The sequence below is a fragment of the Ambystoma mexicanum genome, chromosome 6q (genome assembly GCF_040938575.1).
Source record: "Ambystoma mexicanum isolate Mex_15411 chromosome 6q, UKY_AmexF1_1, whole genome shotgun sequence".
NCBI classification, from domain to species: domain Eukaryota; kingdom Metazoa; phylum Chordata; class Amphibia; order Caudata; family Ambystomatidae; genus Ambystoma; species Ambystoma mexicanum.
Window position 1 is genome coordinate 93,521,728 of NC_090937.1, and position 19,505 is coordinate 93,541,232.

The following is a 19,505-nucleotide window of genomic DNA, read 5'->3' on the forward strand; positions in this document are numbered from 1 at the left end:
TTGGATCCCACTCCTTCAGGATAGGAGCAGCCACTTCAGCCTGGATGGGGCGGCTGCAAGAGAAAGCCATAAAAGGGATTGGGGGTTGGAAATCGGGGGCTTACAAAAGATACATCAGAAAAGACTTGATCTAACAGTATCCTCCGTTCCCCCCCTTCCCTCTCCCCCCCCCCATTTTCCTCTAACCACAGGCTACCCCCCGTCCCAGACGGCGTGGATCGTGGGCCACTCTTTCATTACCAGAGCCAGCAGATGGCTGGAGGAAACCCAGGACGGCATGCATTTCCAGGACACCATCACCTACTGGTGGGGCAAGCCGGGCATGCGCTGGGGAGACCTACACGACACCTACACGACAAATTGGCTGGCCTACTGGGGGCCTGCTCACCTCCCCCGATTTTCTCATCATACACCTCGGGGGCAATGACTTGCCTCAGCTGGGCAGGAAGCTTCTCCTGGCTGAAATCCTGGACCTTCCTCAGATCCCTGGCACACATGCTAAGACTTCGAACAGAAGTGATGATGTCAGAAATCATCCCTCGCCAACATTGGCATGGGGCAGAGTGCAACAAAGCCATGGAGATTTCTAGGCGCAAACTGAACAAAGCTGTGGCCAATTTCTGCCTTTTCTCAGGCCACAAATTTATTAAACATGGGATCTCGGTACACAACCAGGCCATGTTCTGCAGTGACGGGGTTCACCTGTCCATTGAAGGTATGGACACCTTCACCGGGAATATTTTCTGGACCCTAGCAGCCAGAGGCTGTACTTAATTCACAATCTATTATTTTGGGGGGACCTGGGAGATGCCGGTCAGCATCCCCTCAGGGTGGCGGCGGGGATCAGCCTCGAGCGGGCCCCTAATGGGGTTAGGGCCCCCCGCTCACCTGTTCCCTCTGTCCCCAAAATATAGTATTGTTATCCTTATGTGATGTTAGGGCTGGTTTTTCTTTTGCACCATGGCTGGTACTAAAATAAAGCTTGTGGCCAAAGTTTTTTCCACCTCACATCCTGGTCGTCAGTCTCCTCATTCCTACAACTGTCATTACTGTATTGCCTGTCCTGTCACACTTGTCATCCATCCGTGTCACCCGCATGCCACTCCCCAGCACAAAAACACTTCCAGGCTTACGAAAAATCCAGCCCTTCCTGTGTTCCCAGAAAGATTCCTGGAAGGTGAGCAAACCACCCAGTGACCAACCCGACCCGTCACAGAGAGCATGTGTCTGTGGCTATTGTCCTCTCTCTTTCACACACACACGCACGCACGCCTAGGGTCACACCCTTGAAAAGCGTCGCGAGGAATACACCGAGCTCGCGTGCTTATGCAACACAGTCACGGAGCGACTATCCCTACACCTAAGGCTGCACGCAGGCGATTGAACGTGTAACATGTTGTGTGGAGAACCAGTAAAAAAAAAAACTCATACAATGACACCAACCCGCACCTTGACTGTCGGACCCCTGCGCTTTCAGTCGGGGGGATTCGTGTAGGGGCTTTGGGGCGTCCCGAGGTGTGTGTTACGTCATAGGGATGCCGTTTGCACGGGCTGCTCCTGAGGAGGCTCTGGGACAGGGGCCCGGTGTGGGGTACACTCGGGGTTGGCCTGGCCCTCAGGTTCTTTTCAGGCAGGCCACGGCCCCACGGGGCTCTTTTGTGTAGGTATTTCCCAGTGTTCTTATAGGAAAAGAGCTGGGCTTGCTTAAAATGTGTAACATGGGGCCACGTTGAACATTACTTCCAGGGCCTCTTTTGGTTCTCTGACTGACCACACCCACATGCTCGCCCCCCCACCCCCTCCCCTTCTGAGCTCTAATAGAGCGTGAGAGAGGACGAGGAGTCACCAAGATACCTGCTCCCCTCACTTGGCAAAGTCTCACATCGCTCCTATCAGGCGGAGGTGCAGGTTGCAGCACAGGGCGACCAGGACTGCCATTGGGGGGGAAGGGGACTTACTCAGAGTGGGAGCCTGTCCCCGGTGAGAGGCGCCCCCATCCCGCCGAGGTCGAGAGACTTGCACTCGCTGGGTAAGTGCCACTGCGTCACCGTACCCCAATGCACGCACGCACGCAGTCTCGGGGTGCCGCCGCGCCGCAGGTGCTTTGCAATGAGTGTCGTATGCATAGTTCTGTCAGAGTTCTAATAAGAGTCTGTATATTACAATGCTGGTCCCGCGTGATCTTAATGGAGGGGCATTGGGGATGGTGGTCATGGGGTGAAATGCTCCAGAGTGGGTGTACAATTCTGATGAGTGATTTCCAAAGTGACCCACGAGCGCACACGGGAATGTTACTTTTATGTAACTGATTCCCGCCGAAAAGGGCGTTTTTGGTCAACAAAAAAAATGTGTTGCAGAGCGATTTTAAAGGAGATTAAATAATAAATATTGCAGCAACTCATCAACGTCTCATTATGCCCTGACCCATGTTGCTTTTATACCCGTGTCCCCGATCAGTTTTACTCTATAAGTCCCCCCGCTTCGTTGTCCCCATTCACCAATATGTACACTCGCAGGCGCAGACCCTTCCTACCCCCCATTATCCAGCAAAATGTCTTAAAAAATAACTTTCCTTTTAAGAAAAACATGTTATGTGCATAAGGGACACAAAACCGTAACTAGGTGACACTATCAGACTAGTGTGAAAAGTAAAACAACGTAAGTGTCATCTGGAACATTGCATACGCACCAGTGTGCATTAAAACACAGTAATGCACACTTTATCAGATCACTCGCACACCAACACACGAAGCCCCAGTAGTAGAACTGTTAAAAAAAAGTAGTGGAACTATGTAACCCTTCTGTAACCCCCTCACCCCAAAATGCCAATACCATACCTTCCTTTTCGCCACTGCACCCCACACATACTGTGTTTACAGCAATATTAATACAGACGAGAACAAACAAAGAATGCAGCATTTAAATATCCATTCCTGGGTCATTGTCCCCCACAGCATGCAGCGTTTAGGAAGCCTCCCAGTCACTCTATACAAAGGAACAACAGGAAGGCAGCAGTGGCAAGATAGCTCAGCGCAGTGTGGCGCTCGTGTGTGCCACGGGGCTCCTTTGTGTAGGTATTTCCCAATGTTCTTATAGGAAAAGAGCTGGGCTTGCTTAAAATGTGTAAGATGGGGCCACGTTAAATAATACTTCCAGGGCCTCTTTTGGTTCTCCTACTGACCGCACCCACATGCCCCCCCCCCTTCTGAGCTCTAATAGAGCGTGAGAGGGGACGAGGAGTCACCAACATACCTGCTCCCCTCACTTGGCAAAGTCTCACATCGCTTCTATCAGGCGGAGGTGCAGGTTGCAGCACAGGGCGACCAGGTCTGCCGTTGTCTGGGGGACTGACTCAGAGCGGTAGCCTGTCCCCGGTGAGAGGCGCCCAACATCCCGCCGAGGTTGAAACTTGCACTTTTAAATATCCATTCCTGGGTCATTGTCCCCCACAGCATGCAGCGTTTAGGAAGCCTCCCAGTCACTCTATACAAAGGAACAACAGGAAGGCAGCAGTGGCAAGATAGCTCAGCGCAGTGTGGCGCTCGTGTGTGCCACGGGGCTCCTTTGTGTAGGTATTTCCCAATGTTCTTATAGGAAAAGAGCTGGGCTTGCTTAAAATGTGTAAGATGGGGCAACGTTGAATAATACTTCCAGGGCCTCTTTTGGTTCTCTGACTGACCGCACCCACATGCCCCCCCCCTTCTGAGCTCTAATAGAGCCTGCCAGCCAGTCTATACAAAGGAACAACAGGAAGGCAGCAGTGGCAAGATAGCTCAGCGCAGTGTGGCGCTCGTGTGTTGTCTGCCGCGGGACCCAGGTTCAAATCCCCATTAGGGAGCACTTTGCTAAACACATAAAGGTGTCCATCACTGCCGCCCTGGAACCGTGCACCGGGTAAAAAAAAAACCGCTCGCTGGTTTCCCCAAAAAAGGGACCGTTAGTTCCCGCCCACTTTGACCTTTCCGTACCCAATCCACCCTTTCATATATGTACATGCCATTTATATTGAGGAAAAAGGGAGGAGGGATTTGCTTGCGGTAGTATGCGCTTTATATTGAACCGTTGCGGTGTAGACGCAATTATAATTGGGCAACGTGGTGGGCTAGTAGCTCAAGAAAAAACCGAAACACAATCAACAAGTGAGCCCCCCCTCCGATTTCTTGTCCATTCCTTCAAATATGAGTCCTCGGACCATGCGTGAATTCATTTAATGCCACACATAAGGTACACATCCCTGGTGTTGCCAACATACAACTGCAATGAATTGTTTAAGTGAGAACTTGTGCTTGTTTTTTGCATAGCGCTTGCTACCACAGTTTTCTGTTTGGTAGCGCTGTAAATAACTGCCTATCATTATCCAAGTTAATGGGTTTTTATATTGTCACCCTAATAAGGATGAACGTGTGCATCAGCTCAGCCGGTGGCGTAACCACTGGGGATGTGCCCCCCAACTTCACCCTCCCTGGGCAGACAGAGCCAAAAACTAGGACATCCTAGAGCTGACGGGGATATTACCCAACTGCTGCCTTGCCAGGAACTGGTCCGCCTTCCTAGTCTCTGCCGTGCTGGTGGAACAGTTTTCAAACTGTTTTTTTATTTATGGCAGCGCCCTGCTAATGTTCAACAGTTTAACTTAATGGGTGCACCACCCATTCCGTTATGACCCTTTGTTGAAGGGAGGTGCTCACTTTATTTATTTATTGTTTGCTTGTTGGGCGCTTGTACAATATCAAATGTTTCAAAGCGCCCACAGGGCACTGGGGGAGGGTGGGAAGTAGATTAAAACACAAGAGCAGAGGGTGAAGAGGGAGAGGAACGAACTTACGATGCCTTGTGTGTATTCCGGATGTGCAAGTACAGGAGGAAGAAGGGGGTAAGTGCTGGAGAGTCTGAGCTCGTGGGTGAGCCATGGACGAAGTGCTAGGAGTGTTGAGTGCTACACGGCCTGGGCCGTGCAAGTCTCCAGAGTGAAGGGGGTGCAGATGCAAGTACTGTGGAGGAGCTCGGAAGAATTGGTGTGGGAGGTCAAGGTCCAAGGACACTGATTCTGTGGGACACGTGGAATTAGAGGAAAAATAGTAAATTCTTAAGGAGTTTCCTACATTTGAGAAGATGCTGCTCAAGGCGCAGAGAGAGGGGGAGGCTGTTCCAAAGAAGGAAGCCCTCAGAGGAAAGTGAGAGACCCTCTGTTGAGCAAAACGCTTTACACACGAGTTGGTGCCAGAGGAGATAGAGGTGAAGATGGTCTGGTCCTCGGGCCCAGGAAGCCTTATGGATGATGCAGAGGGATTTGAATGTAATCCCTGCAGCATTCGGGAGTGTAAGAGTATTTAGCATTTTTTTTCATGCAGCACCACTGCATGGGTTTGGTGCATTGCTATAATGTGGTACAGCAAGGCATGTGTTGCCAGTGTGACAATGTAAATGAAAACAGGCTATTCAGTCAAAAACGATTTCTACATCTAAAATGCAAATAATTTTTCACAGTTAAAAGCACATATATTTTTTTCTCACCTGAAATTCCTCTGTTGCAGGAGATACAGTTGAGGATTAATGAACTAACCTCATTAACAATACTAACGATTATAACTCATTAATAATATAATGTGTTCTCCAGTGCAAAATGAGATGGAAAATGACAGGCTCTGAAAGTCATTGTAAACTCGCATCCAGATTATTTTCTCTTTGCTTCTATCTTTGCTCTGTCCACAGTATTTGCAGGAAGCAAATACTCAAATAAGCAGGAAATCAGTTTTGTTACAGTTGCAACTGTATAAGCCAAGCCATTGTTCAAGGGAAGGAGGGTAGGACATGATTGAATTTCATTGGTTGAACTCATTTGGTAGGCTGTAACAGAGCTTTTCTAATGAACCTCGGAGAAGAAGAGAGGGAAGACATTTTACACAGCTGGGAGAAAGACCTGGCTGGTGGCTGGGGAGTTTCCTGATTGAAAAAGCAGATCCCAGTGCACTGCTGCAGAGACTGGGAATTCCAGTCAATAAGCCCCAGTTTGAGTGACGGCAGATGCTCGTCCTTGCTGGGGTGATCTAAGAGGGACTTCCAGAAGGCGACCAGCCGAAGAATTTCACATGCTGGACAGGCTTGGTGATTATATTGCAGAGTGCTGGGGCAGTGCGTATGTGTGCGAAACTATTCAGTTAGAGTAAAAGAGGGAATTCCAGTGTTTTATCAACATGTTGAATGTTGCAAATTGAATATGTTCAGTCGGCTCTCTTCTCATTTTGTTACAGATAAGGTTGTTACTCGGCAATTTCCATTTATTTCTGTAAAAAGAGTAAGATCGTGTTGAAATGCAATTTTTTATAATACACAAAAAATATCTGAAAGCAGACGGATAGTGTGTTTTATTTTTCTCTTTTATTTGTGCATCTACCATTACAGTTCTGATAATATGGGGAGAGGTTTAGACAGTGCAATTGTCATTTTTTAAGGTAGCTAAAAATAAGACTTGACGGTAGCTGTGTGCATGATTCCATTCAGTATATAAGTGTGTGTTTTCTGAACGGAACATAATAATAAAATAATGAAATACACTACTGCTGGAGGTACATGAGTAAGCAGAAAGAGAGGCCCCGGACATAGTTCACCGATGTAGATAAGTTGGTGATAAATACCGCATGTTAGCTCGCTGTCGTAGATAAGTCAGTGAGGACAGCCCATGGTGGCACTCCAATTGAAAAGGTGGTGTTCCTGAAATGTAAGCCTGAGGCCTCACTAGTGATCACACGAACAAACTAAGCAAAAATAAGGGGTTCTGGATATTGGGGCCACATAAAAAACAAAGGAATTATGCTCACCAGAAATACCACCAATAACGCATACCAACATAATGTATACCACTAAATGCATCTGTGTGCTGAAATAATGTATGTATACTGTAGTACTATATATCAAATCTAATCTGAATGCAAAGAGTGGTTATTACTGAATTATGTTCATTTTGGCGGTAAGAAAATACCGCTAGGCCCCAAATCTATACAAAATACCCAACATATTTATGGTGCGTTGCAGGCCGGGAATGTTGTCATAGAGCACCTACTGGGCGTGGCAAGTGTATCTCACACTGCCATCTGTACATTAAAGGGAATCAATTTCATAATAACAGTGTGTCACCAAAAACAAATTTCAGAATGTCACAAAGGAAAACCACATTCTCAGACCTAGTGCAATATTTAGAGGCAAAGTTGTTTGCACATGGGACGTGGTCATCAAACAGTACCTCAGAATGGCATGACCGCATTCAGGGTGAGGTGCAGAAAGAAAAACTAGACAATATTTTTGCAGAAGGCAGCATAATTCAGGTCTGCCTTACAAGGTTATTGAATGCAGCCGATAAAAGTGCAGAGAAAGACTGTTTAATACGGCTATGCACCAAAATATGGTTTATTTTGAATAGGTCCCTGCGAATGCAAGAAAATGATACCCAGCTAATTAACAGGTTAAAGACTGACTTAGATGGGCAAGTAAAAAAGAGATGTTAAGAACAGAATTAGAAGGATGCCAAAAAGACATGCAATTAAAATGCAGAGATTTTGATATTCAGTTGTCCATGTGAGACAGGACATGAGACAGAACATGAATTACACTCCACGTCAGTACAATGATTCCCCACCAGGGGACTACAACCAAAGGATGGGTGCACCCCGCTCCCCTCCACAAATGAATCAAGAGTTCAGAAACTATCCCAATAGAAATAACTCACCTGAGAGGTATCAGAATAGATCCAATCAGGGAGAAAGCAACCAATATCGATCTAGGCCACAGAGGGAGGATTCTAGATAGATGGAAAGGTTCCAGTGCCTTGAGGCCCAAGTGAAAATGTTGGCTGAACAAATAGGGAAGCTTTGTACAGCACAAAAACAGTCATCAAAGGAGGGGGCAGATGGCCATAGCAATGACCGGGGGCTTCTTCTGAAAAGTGACTAAGTGCTCAGGATACATACAGCGCCGAAAAGACAGATTGCTCTGATGTAATTTTGCATAATGACTCTGAGATGTCTAATGATTTAAAAGTGAAAATGCCAGTAAATGAACATGTAACAGAAAGTGCAAATACTTCTAAAAGAGAGGTACGGTTTAACCTAGAGCTAAATCAAACATTGAAGATTTGTACAAATGAAATAAGAAAACCTGAAACTCCAAGAGAACAAAGAGACAGATTTAAGAAAAATGACTCATGCTTGGGGAATACCAGTAAACAGGGAGTAAGTGGGGATGCTATAATTTCTTCCCTGCGCAGTCAAAACAATGACCAAACAGGCAGAAAAAGGAAATACTCCAAAGGAGGGTACATGCCAATCACTTGAAGAATTCTTTGAGCCACATCTTTGAAGAGGCTGAAATGGCTGGTACCACAATAAATGATCACAAATGCACAGAATTAAACAATGACAGATTGCTGAATGATGTTGTTACACATGTTCAGTTGGAGGGTTGTAATGTGGCCCCTGATGATACCTGGATGGATAGGCGCACAGTGGCCACACTCCAAAAAACCTCTGAACATGGAGAAATGAATAAAGTCTCTCGCGCAGAAATGGGTAGAAAGGAGGGAAAAATGTCTTTCCATTTACCAATGTGCTTAGCCAAAAGTGAAAAAGGCCTGAGAAAGGTGAGTCCTGAAATGAGTAAGAATTCACACTTCTTATGTGTATTAGAGGAAGTTGAGGACAGGTATTATGCTCCCATCACTGTAGAAGAAAAATTCCAAACATTTGCAATGATTGACACTGGCGCACAGGCCACAAGTATGGCCAAGGAGCTGGTAAAGAGTATCAATGAAGGGAGATCCCCATAGAATCAAATCACAGTGAAGGAAAATCAAGGTCCAGTGCATAACTTTAATGGGGAAGAGGTGCCCATCATAGGTGTAACTGAGGTTGACATAAAAATAGGAAAGCACAGAATGAAATAAGAGGTATTGATCACATCTATTTGTGAAATTCCATTTCTGATGGGGACAGATTGCCTGAAAAGATTGTCTCCTCTCATAGATGGGGTGAATGGAGTGCTGTGGTCCTTAACCAAAAAACCATTGAGACCTAAGAAACTAAAATCACAAAACAGCAACATAAATGAATGTCACACCGTTGCCAAAACAAATGATGCTGTGGAGGTATATCTCCAGAATAGTTGCATACCTAGTGTCACTGTTATATTAATGTGTCAAGACAAAATGCAGAGCGACAATGAAAAACTACCTGTACAAATATACTTGGACCCAAGGAAAAATTGGCAGACCGCCATAGATGAGCACACATTACATTTTTATTTAAAAGAAAAGATATGCAAACAAAATATTACTCCTAAAGCAGATTCAGAAAAACACATTACCACTCTTGCTGAAATACACATGGAAGATGAGCAACCATGGGTTCATGTTGGTATAAATGACTGTTTTAAAACAATAAAAGCCACTTTAGCGCTTGAACAGGAGAGGAGCTTCATTAATGAGAAATTGTTGCAAAAAATAATGGAGAGGGAGGAAATCCCGAAATTTAGGATTAAAAACCAATATGTTTCTGGGTTGTACAGTCCAAACTTTGAAAACCGAATTGCAGGCAGATGCATGCTTAAAATTAGCATTGGGCAGAAAACAATTTACCATAATGTATGGATAGTGAGTGGAGTACACAATGATTTTTACATGGGCAATGACATCATGCACAGAATGTGTATGGTGTTAGATTTCCTTAATCAAAAAATATGGTCACGCCTAGGTGGGCCGGCACCTGAATTTGAAGACAAAAGAAGGGCTTATCATTGTGCACAACTGGTTCCTTATGCAATCGAACTACAAATGAGGAAAGATACTATTATTCCTGCATTTACAAAACAGTTTGCAATAACACTGAAATGCAAAAATGGACAGCAGATGAAAGGCTCTGAGGCATTTGTATGCCTGAATGAATCCATAAAACAGCAAGGCCTGGATTATGAATACATTCCATTGGTAGATATTGGTGAAGGGCCTGTAAGAATTATGGTAAATAATAAGGGTTGTCAAGATATTCACTTAGAGGAAAACTCCCCTTTAGGAATGGCACTACAAAAATCACATTATACTGTAGATCTAAATAACATGGTGATTGGAAATATCCCTGAAAAGTATGTAGATGCCAATGGTGAGTTGCCAGAATACCTGGACTCTCAGCCCAAAGGAATATTTAAAATTCATTCTGTGTACCCTTATGATTCAAGTGAGACAGTGTGCTGTTATCAAGAGAGTTGTATAACATTTGATTTAAATGAAAATGAAATGGAAAATCAGCCCATTGAAATGGAAGCTGACATGACAAAACATTTCAAAGTGGCAGCTTTACAAAGAGACACAGCCACACAGCTAGAGGAATGGGCCGAGATTCCACTACTGGAACATTTTCCAGAATTTTCCAAGATGGTAGAAGAGCAGATCTCCTTAGCGGATCGTGTGACAACGATGAGGATAGAAAGGAATTGAGGAAGATATTTATGGAATTTAAAGATGTATTTGCAAAAGATGCCTATGATTGCGGGTTAACTAATTTACATGTGGCCACACTTCCGGAAGGGTGTAGCAGAAGTCCAGTATTTGTACGCCAGTATAGACTACCGCTGGCATGTTTAGAATCATTGGCAGAGATTATTAAAAATTTAGAATCGCAAGGAATCATCAGGCCTATCCATAGCACATCCAACACGCCCATTTTAGGTGTGTTAAAGCCAAATGGTCAATGGCGGCTTTGTGCAGATTTGAGGGAGTTAAATAAAAGAGTACTAGTGTCCAGATGGCCACTGCCATTCATTGATCAGGGCCTAGCTCAGGTACATGGTTCAAAGGTGTTTACCACATTAGATCTCACCTCTGGATATTGGTGCGTCCCATTGGCAGAGGAGATACAGAATTTATTTTCCTTTACATTTGACAGAACTCAATACGCATGGGTTAGAACTCCGTTCGGGTACGTTAATAGTGGGAGTGAATTTGGAATATTTTTGAGGAAGGCCATGCCTGATGTAGCGGAAAGAGGAACCATAGTTTATGTGGATGATGTCCTGATAAAAAATGAAAGCTTAAAAAACCATTTTGATGAAATAAGACATGTTCTTGGCCAATTGCAGAAAGCAGGCGCCAAAGTATCTTTACAAAAAGCACAATGGTGCAAGAAAAAAGTGAATTTTCTAGGCCATGAAGTAACTGAACATGGACTAAATCCACAAAAGAAGAAAATAGAGGCCATACAAAAACTAAAAGACCCTAAAAATGTGAAAGGGGTGAAAAGTTTATTAGGAATGACAGGCTATAACAGAAAGTTAATTGAAAATTATGCTGAATTCACTCAACCATTGACTAAACTGCTAAAACTAAATAGGCCCTGGAAATGGGAGAAAGAGCAGTCTGACGCAGTAGCCAAATTGAAGGAATGTCTTGTAAAGGCACCATGTTTAGCATACCCCATAAAGGATAGGGATTTCTTTATAGAAATAGGTTTCTCTGAACATTGTATGTCAGCAGTGTTATCACAAAAACATGATGTGAATCACAAAACCATTGCCTATGCAAGTAAAGCATTTTCCCAAGTTGAAATGAAATTCAATGAATGTGAAAAGGCCCAATTAACCACTGTGTGGGCGCTACAACATTTCCATCCCATTGTTCAGGGAGAAAAGGTGATTATTGAAACAAATCATCAACCTTTGCAATTCTTAGAGAGTAAAAGAATTAGGTCAGGTAATCTAGCGCAGTCCAGAATCACTTCATGGACGCTAGCATTACAAGGTTTTCCTGTAGAAGTGAGATATAGCCAAAATAAAAAGAGCCCAATTGCTCAAGGTTTAGCAGATTTACACGACTGTGCAGCTGAACAAGCATCAAACGAAATGGAAATAGAACCTAATTTACAGGAGTTTGAACAATCACCACACAAAGCTTTTGATGAAAAAACATTCAAGGACTTGCCAACTGTATATGTTGATGGTTGTGCTTTTCACATTAAAATGACAGTAATAAACAATTAGTGTCAGGAATAGGAAATGTCTGGTTGAAATGTGAAGGTATTCCCAGCATAGGGATGAGAATTGGAGCTAGGAGCAGTCAAGTAGCGGAATTGGCAGCCATTTATAAAGCAGTTGCTACTGAAATTGATAATAAATTCAGTGAAATTGTCCTGGTGACTGATTCTGACTATGCACGAAATAGCTTTGTGGAATATCTACCTGGCTGGAAAGCGAGAGGCATGATTACATACAACAAAAAGCCACTTAAGCATGTACAAATGATACAAGCCATAGACAAATGGGTGTCAGAAAATAATTTGACAATATACTGGAGAAAAATTTGTGGGCATTTAAAAACTCCAGGAGAGGATAAAGAGGGGAATGATAAGGCAGACCACCTGGCTAAAATTAGGGCTGTGATGGGAGAATTGCTACCTATTGAACATTTACTGGGTGAAATACAGACTGATGCAGTAACACGTTCTAAAGCACCAAAGGAGACAGAACAATCAGTGGTACAATGGAGTTACAACACCCCAGACCAAGATTTGATTGAGGCACAAAAGAATGATCGAATTTTGGGAATCTATTATAACCATTTGATTGATCCTGGACAAAACCCTTTAACAGAAGATGATTGCGTGGGAAAAGAGGAATTGAGGGTGCTATTAAAGAATAAAAAACGAATTAGACTACAGGATTGGCTCATGGTTAGAGAGTCCATTACAGGACAGATACAATGGGTGGTACCCCTTTCATTTAGAGGGCTAATGCTACACCATGCACATGATGCCAAAACTGCAGGCCACAGAGGTTCACAAAAAAACATTAGAAATACTAAAAGATTATGCTTATTGGCCACATATGTCCCAAGATGTGGAATTGAATACTAGAGGATGTCTAGTATGTGCCCAATTTAAACCTGCTTCACCAATGCACAGAGCTCCACTAATGAAAAGAGGCCTAACCCTTCCATGGTCAGATTTGCAAATAGACTATGTAGGGCCTTTAAAAAGGTCGAGCAGAGGAAACCGTTATATTTTGAGTGTGGTATGTTTGATGTCGAAGTGGATTGAATGTATTCCTGCACCAGATTGTAGTGCGCAAACAGCAGCCACATTGCTAGTGAATTATGTGTTCTCAAGGTTTGGGTTGCCATAAAGAATTGAGTCAGACAGAGGAAGTCATTTCACAAGTGCTCTAATGAGCAAGGTTTGGCAAATACTGGGTGTGAAAAGGAAACTACACATCGCATATCGGGCGGCTTCTTCAGGTGGAGTTGAATGGGGTAATAGGTCTGTTGTGGACATTTTAAAGACATTTGTAGCTGAAGCAGGTTCCAGCTGGGATTTACGTTTACCGTTGGTTTTGATGGAAATCAGATCAACTCCTGCCAAAGCAACAGGTATTAGCCCACATGAGGTCTTGACAGATAGGAAAATGGTGTTGCTGCAACACCTGCTATACAGAACACATGAGCAAACACTTGTAAGCGCATCTACAGTTCATGAATACATTGATGAGCTGAGGATGCATTTACAACATGCATTTGCTTTTGTACAGAGAAATCTGGAAAGGGCTGCTGACAGTGCTAAAACATATTATGATAAAAAGTCAACAGTAAAGGAATATTGTGTAGGGGATCAGGTATATAAATTTCATTTTGGAAAAAGTAAACAGAAAAATTCCAAATTCCTAGCAGCCTGGCAGGGGCCATTCCGAATTATAGATAAAGTCTCTCCTGTAGTTTACAAAATTTTAAAGACTGAAGGTGAAACAGCAACAGAACAGTTTGCGCATGTAAACCAAATCAAGCCATGTCATCCAAGACATGAGATAAAAAATCTGGAGCGTGTAGAAACAGATAAAGTCCCTTGAACACAAAAAGGTAAAATAAATGGGTACAGTCAGGAGGCAGTGACAGAGAAGGTAAATAAAGATAAATGGCACATAAACATTGTAACATATGTAAATATATATATAATATAAAAAAAGAAGCTGAAGTTTATGGAGTTGGTGTGCAGAATGAAAATGCATTAAATATTGAATGTTGTTTTATGTATGATTGTTTTCTTTTTAACCTGTGCTTAATTTCAGAAGGCGAAAGAAAAAGGGCGAAATGTTTTACAAAGCATGTTCTATTTTTGGCAAAAGGGTGAAGTTAGTATTGTGCTATATACTTAATCTGTTTCTTTTCTATTTGATTTAGAATATTAACATATTTATACCGGAGGTCACGGGAGACAATGGAGTCCTGGAGTCCCCTGGATGAAGATCGAATGATGCCTGCCTCCGAGTGGAGGTGAAGACAAAATAACCGGAATGCCAAAGAAAAGATGACTTCTATAGAAAAGGATCCAAGAGTACCAAGATAGAAGAACACCCGAATGAACCAAATGATGTGACATCGCTGGTCGGGACATATCAGAGGCAGACAAGTGTCCTGGCGTATGGAGTTCCACGTATTTATTATTTTAATTAATTATTTTAATCTGTTATTTTAATTCTTTGTTTTAGTTATTTGTTTTATCTTATTGTTTTTGATTGACTTCAAGTATAAAATTGAAGCACTGGACTATGGACAATTCCATTGGGAAGGAACATATGGACCCAAAGATGAATTTTGATATTATGTTGATTGGACAGTGGTTTTTCAACTTTTTCGTTTTTGCAGGTGAATATTCATTTTGTTGGATTGCTACATTTTAAAAGAAGGAAGGGAGCAAGTTGATTTTCCTCTAATTATGGCTTGGACTGCCAAATTCTCAGAAAAAAGGAGGGAATATGTAAGAGTATTTAGCTTTTTTTTTCATGCAGCACCACTGCATGGGTTTGGTGCATTGCTATAATGTGGTACAGCAAGGCATGTGTTGCCAGTGTGACATGGACATGGAAATGAAAAGAGGCTATTCAGTCAAAAACGATTTCTACATCTAAAATGCAAATAATTTTTCACAGTTAAAAGCACATATATTTTTTTCTCACCTGAAATTTCTCTGTTGCAGGAGACACATTTGAGGATTAATGAACTAACCTCATTAACAATACTAACGATTATAACTCATTAATAATATAATGTGTTCTCCAGTGCAAAATGAGATGGAAAATGACAGGCTCTGAAAGTCATTTTAAACGCGCATCCAGATTAATTTCTCTTTGCTTCTATCTTTGCTCTGTCCACAGTATTTGCAGGAAGCAAATACTCAAATAAGCAGGAAATCAGTTTTGTTACAGTTGCAACTGTATAAGCCAAGCCATTGTTCAAGGGAAGGAGAGTAGGACATGATTGAATTTCATTGGTTGAACTCATTTGGTAGGCTGTAACAGAGCTTTTCTAATGAACCTCGGAGAAGAAGAGAGGGAAGACATTTTACACAGCTGGGAGAAAGACCTGGCTGGTGGCTGGGGAGTTTCCTGACTGAAAAAGCAGATCCCAGTGCACTGCTGCAGAGACTGGGAATTCCAGTCAATAAGCCCCAGTTTGAGTGACGGCAGATGCTCGTCCTTGCTGGGGTGATCTAAGAGGGACTTCCAGAAGGCGACCAGCCGAAGAATTTCACATGCTGGACAGGCTTGGTAATTATATTGCAGAGTGCTGGGGCAGTGCGTATGTGTGCGAAACTATTCAGTTAGAGTAAAAGAGGGAATTCCAGTGTTTTATCAACATGTTGAATGTTGCAAATTGAATATGTTCAGTCGGCTCTCTTCTCATTTTGTTACAGATAAGGTTGTTACTCGGCAATTTCCATTTATTTTTGTAAAAAGAGTAAGATCGTGTTGAAATGCAATTTTTTATAATACACAAAAAATATCTGAAAGCAGACGGATAGTGTGTTTTATTTTTCTCTTTTATTTGTGCATCTACCATTACAGTTCTGATAATATGGGGAGAGGTTTAGACAGTGCAATTGTCATTTTTTAAGGTAGCTAAAAATAAGACTTGACGGTAGCTGTGTGCATGATTCCATTCAGTATATAAGTGTGTGTTTTCTGAACGGAACATAATAATAAAATAATGAAATACACTACTGCTGGAGGTACATGAGTCAGCAGAAAGAGAGGCCCTGGACATAGTTCACCGATGTAGATAAGTTGGTGATAAATACCGCATGTTAGCTCGCTGTCGTAGATAAGTCAGTGAGGACAGCCCATGGTGGCACTCCAATTGAAAAGGTGGTGTTCCTGAAATGTAAGCCTGAGGCCTCTCTAGTGATCACACGAACAAACTAAGCAAAAATAAGGGGTTCTGGATATTGGGGCCACATAAAAAACAAAGGAATTATGCTCACCAGAAATACCACCAATAACGCATACCAACATAATGTATACCACTAAATGCATCTGTGTGCTGAAATAATGTATGTATACTGTAGTACTATATATCAAATCTAATCTGAATGCAAAGAGTGGTTATTACTGAATTAGGTTCATTTTGGCGGTAAGAAAATACCGCTAGGCCCCAAATCTATACAAAATACCCAACATATTTATGGTGAGTTGCAGGCCGGGAATGTTGTCATAGAGCACCTACTGGGCGTGGCAAGTGTATCTCACACTGCCATCTGTACATTAAAGGGAACCAATTTCATAATAACAGTGTGTCACCAAAAACAAATTTCAGAATGTCACAAAGGGAAACCACATTCTCAGACCTAGTGCAATATTTAGAGGCAAAGTTGTTTGCACATGGGACGTGGTCATCAAACAGTACCTCAGAATGGCATGACCGCATTCAGGGTGAGGTGCAGAAAGAAAAACTAGACAATATTTTTGCAGAAGGCAGCATAATTCAGGTCTGCCTTACAAGGTTATTGAATGCAGCCGATAAAAGTGCAGAGAAAGACTGTTTAATACGGCTATGCACCAAAATATGGTTTATTTTGAATAGGTCCCTGCGAAGGCAAGAAAATGATACCCAGCTAATTAACAGGTTAAAGACTGCCTTAGATGGGCAAGTAAAAAAGAGGAGATGTTAAGAACAGAATTAGAAGGATGCCAAAAAGACATGCAATTAAAATGCAGAGATTTTGATATTCAGTTGTCCAAATGCAAGAAACAGTTTGAAGACAGTGAGCAAGAATTGGTACACTTAAAAACCTTAGTGGATCACATTAGACAGGATAAAGATGAGATTGTTTCAGAAATGCAGATTTTACAAAAAGAACATTTTGAAAAAGAAAGTGATCTCCAAGGTGCAGAGCAAGAAATGGTTAAAATGATTCAAGAAAGAGATAAGAGAAACAAAGAATTCAATGAATGCCAAATGCAAATGTGCGACATGCAGGCGGTAATAAATAAAATGAGTGATGAAAACAACTATCTGCAAAATGAAGCACACAGGCTCCTTAAAAAGTGCAAAGACTTAGAACAGCAAATGTGCATTCCCAGGTCCCAGGAGAGGCGGCAGGGTACTACTTTCAATGGAGTCGAGGTGAATGCTAGTTCTGCCCAAAGAGCTAGTGCTCCAGTGACTGGGCCGGTGACTGAACTTGGTTGCAGCGCCCTTGGGTGATTTGATACTCCCATTGGGGGCCGCCACCAATCCCATACACCTGAAACCAGGATTGAGTCACCAAGTAGTGCAATTCCATGCATTGCAACAAGTAGTCCCATAAAAATAATGAAATCTATTAAAGCTCTGATCAAACCACTTATGAAAGGAGGGGAATGCTGCATTGAGGATCACTTAGAAGCGGTTCATGACATTTTTAAAGCACTCCAGATACCTAAGGAACAGTACAGACATTATTTTCATTAACTTTAGATGCTCTGACGGGCAGCATCATAAGGGGATTAAATGAACAGCAGAATATGACATGGGTGGAGTTTGAAAAAGAAATTAGGCGTCATTTTTCTCCTTTCCAGTCATTACAGGAGGCAAAGAAAGTTGCTTACACACTTACTGCTGGGCCTAATACATCCCCTCGCCAGTTTTTACAAGACTTAAAAAGAGCATTTTCTCGCTTGATGTATCTTTTGACCCCAATTCTAATGAATTTAAAACCGCCTACTTCTATGGGCTACAGAAAGACATCATATCCCAATTGGTTCGTGAATTTGATCGTGACAAGACCCTTGAGTGGATTGTGCATCAAAGCACAAAACTATATGAGGTACTCTATTGTCAGGGTAGAGAAAGTGATAAAATGAAAGATACTAGACCTAAATCTAAAGAACCCTCAGCAACAGTGATGGAAATCAGGTCAGCCAAGATGTCCCTTGGATCTGCTCAAAGTCCAGATAAAAATAATTCGGCACCTGAACAAAGGGTTAATCAACAAAGGTCATCACACTCTGTACCAATGTTACAATCACATGATCCTAGTAATAGGGAGAGCTACATCAGTCATAGGTATTTAGGAGATAGGCCCCGGGCAGGCTATCGGCCTGATATGTCAGGTATGAACCATAATCAGAGACAAAATCAAGATCAAAGAAATGATGGTCCCTAACAGACATTGGGGACACAGAGCAAATTTGATCCCAACACCATGATATATGGTAATCAGGATAGACCCCAATATGTGGATCGATTTGCTGATAATGGGAATCAACATAGGGGTCAGTACCCACAACATGTGAGACAGGACATGAGACAGAACATGAATTACACTCCACGTCAGTACAATGATTCCCCACCAGGGGACTACAACCAAAGGATGGGTGCACCCCGCTCCCCTCCACAAATGAATCAAGAGTTCAGAAACTATCCCAATAGAAATAACTCACCTGAGAGGTATCAGAATAGATCCAATCAGGGAGAAAGCAACCAATATCGATCTAGGCCACAGAGGGAGGATTCTAGAGAGATGGAAAGGTTCCAGTGCCTTGAGGCCCAAGTGAAAATGTTGGCTGAACAAATAGGGAAGCTTTGTACAGCACAAAAACAGTCATCAAAGGAGGGGGCAGATGGCCATAGCAATGACCGGGGGCTTCTTCTGAAAAGTGACTAAGTGCTCAGGATACATACAGCGCCGAAAAGACAGATTGCTCTGATGTAATTTCGCATAATGACTCTGAGATGTCTAATGATTTAAAAGTGAAAATGTCAGTAAATGAACATGTAACAGAAAGTGCAAATACTTCTAAAAGAGAGGTACGGTTTAACCTAGAGCTAAATCAAACATTGAAGATTTGTACAAATGAAATAAGAAAACCTGAAACTCCAAGAGAACAAAGAGACAGATTTAAGAAAAACGACTCATGCATGGGGAATACTAGTAAACAGGGAGTAAGTGGGGATGCTATAATTTCTTCCCTGCGCAGTCAAAACAATGACCAAACAGGCAGAAAAAGGAAATACTCCAAAGGAGGGTACATGCCAATCACTTGAAGAATTCTTTGAGCCACATCTTTGAAGAGGCTGAAATGGCTGGTACCACAATAAATGATCACAAATGCACAGAATTAAACAATGACAGATTGCTGAATGATGTTGTTAAAAATGTTCAGTTGGAGGGTTGTAATGTGGCCCCTGATGATACCTGGATGGATAGGCGCACAGTGGC

General features: G+C 42.5%; 1 protein-coding gene across 1 annotated transcript in view; it reads left to right on the forward strand.

Moving 5' to 3' along the window:
* The first annotated feature begins 1,971 nt into the window (after nucleotides 1–1,971).
* LOC138515803 (broad substrate specificity ATP-binding cassette transporter ABCG2-like) overlaps nucleotides 1,972–19,505 on the forward strand; it is a 570,220-nt gene continuing 552,686 nt past the window's right edge. The window contains exon 1 of the mRNA XM_069630538.1: nucleotides 1,972–2,029. The gene's annotated coding sequence lies outside the window, so the exon portion shown is untranslated. The remainder of the gene's footprint in view (nucleotides 2,030–19,505) is intronic.